Source organism: Saccopteryx bilineata, chromosome 9 (assembly GCF_036850765.1).
Source record: "Saccopteryx bilineata isolate mSacBil1 chromosome 9, mSacBil1_pri_phased_curated, whole genome shotgun sequence".
NCBI classification, from domain to species: domain Eukaryota; kingdom Metazoa; phylum Chordata; class Mammalia; order Chiroptera; family Emballonuridae; genus Saccopteryx; species Saccopteryx bilineata.
Genome location: NC_089498.1, coordinates 93206535 through 93211671, shown reverse-complemented (window position 1 = coordinate 93211671; position 5137 = coordinate 93206535). Strand labels below are relative to the sequence as shown.

Below are 5137 nucleotides of genomic sequence, written 5' to 3'. Positions count from 1 at the left end.
AAATAACCTGGAGATGTTTTCTCTGAACATATGTACCCTGATTTATCTATATCACCCCATTAAAATTACTAATAAATTAAAAAAATAACCTTAGCATCTTTAAAAAATTAATAAAAATTTTAAGTTACAGTTGGCATTTAATATTATATTAGTTTTAGGTATTCAAAATAATGGTTAGAAATTTGTATGACATATGAAATGATCTCCCCAGATAAGCTTAGAATCCATCTAGCACCATACGTAATTAATACAATACTAACTCTATTCCCTATGCTGTACTTTATCCCAGTGACTATTTTATAGCTACCAACTTGTACTTTTTAATCCTTTCACCTTTTCACTCATCCCACCAACCCCCATCCAATCTGGCAAACATCAATTTGTTCTCTAAGTTTGTCTGTTTATTTATTTATTATTATTATTATTTAGATTCCATATATAAGCGAAATTGTATGGTATTTGTATTTCTCTGTTTGACTTATTTCAGTTAATATAATAGCCTCTAGGTTCATACATGTTGTTCAGATGAAAGATTTCATTTATTTATTTATTTCACCATTTATCCTACCTCCCACCAAACTCTTCCCCATCTACTTTACTCTTTCTCCCTACCTACTCTCCCCTCAACCTCTACAATCAGCACACTGTTGTCTGTGTCCATATTTTTTTTCTTTTTTGTGCTTTTTTGATTTATCCTTCCACCCCCTCATTCAGCCTCTGTCCTCTTGATATCTCTCATCCTGTTCTCTATGGATGAGTCTGTCTCAATGTTTATTTTTAGTTCATTTTTTTCATTAGATTCCATATGAGTAAAATAGTATGGTATTTTTCTTTCTCTGTCTGGCTTATTTCACATAGCATAATGCTCAGAAACATGGAATACTTCACAAATTTGTCATCCTTAAGCAGGGGCCATGGTAATTTCTCTGGACCATTCCAATTTTAGTATATGTGTTGCCAAAGTAAGAACAAATTTTATTCTTTTTATGGACAAGTAATATTCCATTGTGTATATGTGCCACAGCTTTTTAACTAATTGTCTGTCAATGAACACTTAGGTTCCTTTTATATCTTTGCCATTGTAGATGAAATGTCTTTGTTTTAAAGTCTCTTTTGTGGTATGTAAGTATTGCTACCCAACTTTTTTTTTTTACTTTTATTTGCATAAAATCTTTTTCCATCCCTTTTCTTTCAGTGTGTGTGTGTGTGTGTGTGTGTGTGTGTGTGTGTGTGTCTCAATCAAAAGTGAGTCTCTTGTAGAGAGCATATGCATAGGTCTTGCTTCTTCATTCAGTCATCCTTTGTCTTTTGATTAGAGCACTTAATCCATTTACAGTTAACATGATTATTGATGGGTGTGTAATTATTGCCATGTTATTATTTATATTTTTGATTTTTTCTTTTAACATTTCTTGTAATATTGTTTGGTGGTGATGAATTCCTTCAGGGTTTTTTGTTTTACATGGGATCCCTCTTAATTTTTTGCAATATTAATTTGCTGTCTTATTTTTGGTAGGATGTTTTAGGGCTTTTTTATTGTTGTTTTGTTCTGCTTTTACCCTTCTCCTCTATTTTCTGCCTTATCCATCCATTAGTGTTTCATTTTTACAGTTGTCTTTACTAAGCCACATCTACTGCCATCTAGGACTAGGCACACTAATGAAGTGTATAAATGGTAGTGCTAGAGAAATGCTAGGCTCAGACAAGAAGCTGCTAGGCAGCCTTGAAAATTTTAGGTTCTTTGTCATGCCTTCTCTTGAGCTCCAGAACCTCAGTTGAACTGATATTTTAGGCAGTAAGTCAGAGTTTAATTCAGCCTTATTTCCCTAACAGGGAATCCAAATCCCAACACCTGACTTTAAGCAAAGAAACTGGAGCTGGTCCTCCACCTTACATGGAAAATTTTGTCCTCTTACCTATAAAATAAGCCAACTTCCCAGGAAGCTCGCCTGTTTTGGTTACAGTGCTCAGCAGGTTTGCAGCTTCTGTGCCAACCACAATGTTGTGTTACTGCTCCAAAATTATTCATCTTTTTGTTTTTTGAGATGACTATATCTAGAATGCTTCCCTTTTAAAATATTTCTGTCATTGTTATGCATTTGGAGCAGAGGCTGAGCTGAAATAGGAAGTTTTCTTGAAGGATGTCCTAGCGTTCTTTCCTTGCAAGTCACAGAAATGACCTCTAGAATGTGCACATACGTGGCTGGGAGGTGGCTTGTAGCAGGGAGGGATGTGGCTGGAATAGATCTAGGGACCTGGGCAGTAGGAACTAATGGAAAGCCTGGTTCATGCTGTTCCAGGATATAATTTATAGATTTCTAATCATGTTCAGACACTTTGTTGCTATCTTTAAGAGTCTAATTCCAGGAGAAGAAAACAAAAGTCCAGCAAGAATAGGACACTTCTACACAACTCAGGAAGCAATCGATGATGACTTCTGACACATCTCAAGATTGACTTGTCTTGGATCCAGAAGATGGCAATGGAGTAGGCAAACGTTCCAACTGCTACCTCCCAGGACCAAATTGGTTTACAATTTAAGAACAATCATTTTAAAAAAACAACTTTGGCCTAAACTAAGAGGAATCTATAACCAAGGATCACTGAAGAAGCCACACCGAGACTGGTAGAAAGAGCGGTGATGCAGAATGAGTTGCCCCACTCCTAAGAGTGAGCGGTGGTCCAGAGAGACTCTCACAGTAGGGTGAGTTGCCCTGAGAGGTGTGGGTGCTCATCCCCAGGACCAGAAAACACAGTATAGAGCCTCAGAGCCTAGAAGAGGCACCCAGACAGTATTTAGCTGAGAAAAGAGCTGGGTTACTGTTTGTGAGAGGGAGGCAGAACTCTCAGACCCAGACTCTGTCTTAAAAGGACTGCGCAGAAAACCTCCTTCACAGACACTTACCCAGGGCTCTGGTGGCAGGGAGAGCTGAGAGGACTGGAGTTACGAGAGGAGAGTGAAAGGGGACCAGGGAAGGGGAAAGGACCAGGGAAGGGGAAAGGCCACCCTTGTGCTGAGTCATTTGGCAAAACTAGAATGGCCATTTTTCCTGGGAGAAGCAACACCTTGTGGCGGCACCAGCAAAGTGAAACAATTACCCCACACACTGGATTTTCTCCTGCTCCAGTCAGGTAAAAGAGTCGCTCAGAAGTGGAAGCTGTGTCAAGGACACAGGTTTTGGGTGCTGAGGGCTGAGCTATACCATCCCCTCCCACTGCTGAGTGCTCGCTAGAGAGTGGGTGGGCCAGTGGCAGCAGCACAACTGGTGGGCCTGGCAGTGGTCCAGTAGGCAGACCACACCTCTGGATCTCAGAGGCCACACCCACTGGACTCCTGTAGCCACACCCTACTGAAAAAAAGTCTGGATAGAATGACAATTGAGGCCAAGGGGCAAGCCACACCCACTACCCTTCTTAATTCCTGAATTACCTTGCTGAACCCAACAAGCAGCCAGCAGTAAGAGGTGGCAGAATGTGGTACTCAGGGGAACTTGAACTTTTAAGTGGACTTTCCCCAGGCCAAGAGTAGATAAAAACCAGCCTAGGAGTCCAACTGATATTTACAATAGCACCTGGGCCCAGTAAAGGCAGCCACAATCGCTGGATTGTTTGTGGATCCAAGAAGGTTGTTAAGGGCCAGTCACAGGCAATGATTCCCTCTGGTATGCACCAGGTTCTGGCCAGGGAGGACCATGGTTGGCACATCCTGTGGCCAGATGCAGACAGCATCAGTTCAGGACCTAACAACCCTTGTTAAAGTGGTATCTTAAGGAAGGCCTCCTCACACCTGACCCAGCTAAGGCACAGAAAACACTAACACAAACAACAAAAAGGATAGCTTCAGACAAGTAGCCCAGAGCAGATTACAAACAACAGCTGATGTCAACTCAAGAAGGTCTAGAAACAACACAATTGAAAGCTGGAGGCAGACAACACCAACCCTAGACTCAGCTAGTTACACAAACAGCACACCCAAAGAAACAGTCTATACACAGACAAAATGAGAAGACAGAGAAATGTAATCCAAACGAATCAACAAGAGAAATTCCCAGAAAGAAAACTGAATTAGTCAAAATACCAGAAACAGAGTTTAAAACAAATAATATTCAGGATGCTCAAGGATCTTAGAGCAACAATGGATAGACATAATGAGCAACTAAATAAAAACAGCAAGCATCTAAAAGGACACTGAGATCATAAAAAAGAATCAGACAGAAATGACAAATACAATATCAGAAATAAAGATGGCACTAGAAGGAATAAACAACAGGCTGGATGAAGCAGAGGATTGAATCAGCAATTTAGAGGACAAGATAAATGAAAGCACAGAAAGAAGCAGAGGAGCAAAAAGAAAAGAGGCTCAAAAAGTCAGAGAAAACTCTAAGAGAGCTCTGTGACAACATAAAGAGAAACAACATCTGCATGATAGGGGTTCCTGAAGGAGAAGAAAAGGAACAAAGAATAGAGAATCTGTTTGAAAAAATCATAGCTGAAAATTTTCCTAAATTGATGAAGGAAAAATTCACACAAGTTCAAGAAACACAGAGTCCCATTAAAGAGGAACCCAAGGAGGCCTACACCAAGACACATCATAAGTAAAATACCAAAGTTAAGAGACAAAGAAAGAATACTAAAAGCTGCAAGAGAAAAGCAGTTAATTACCTACAAAGGAGCCTCCATAAGCATGACATCCAACTTCTCAACAGAAACACTTGAGGCCAGAAGGGATTGGCAAGAAATATTCAAAGTAATGCAGAACAAGAGCCTACAACCAAGACTTCTCTATCCAGCAAGGCTATCATCTAAAATTGAAGAAGAGAGTGACGTCACGGAAATGGCGCCGTGAGAAGCGCGTCCGACAGCTCTCCCCTAAATCACAACAAATTTATCAACTAGAAACAGAAAAATTTATCCTCGGAGCATTCCGGAGTTCCACACAAACTGAAAGCAAAAGGACTGTTATCACTTGAATCTGAGAGACAAGGGTGTGGAGGAAGCTACCGCAGCGACGCTCATTCAAGCCGCGAGGGAGTGCGCCTGCGGTGAGTCAGCCCATATACTTGGGAACCGCGAGCCGCCACCGCGAGCCGCCGCGAGCCCCCGTGAGCCCCCGCGAGCCGCCGCCGCGAGCGGCCGC

General features: G+C 41.1%; 1 non-coding gene across 1 annotated transcript; it reads right to left on the bottom strand.

Annotated features, from left to right (window-relative positions):
- Positions 1-868: 868 nt before the first annotated feature.
- Positions 869-972, bottom strand: LOC136313768 (U6 spliceosomal RNA). The gene has a single exon (XR_010727210.1). It is a non-coding gene; the product is annotated as a U6 spliceosomal RNA (small nuclear RNA).
- Between the last annotated feature and the right edge of the window lie 4165 nt (positions 973-5137).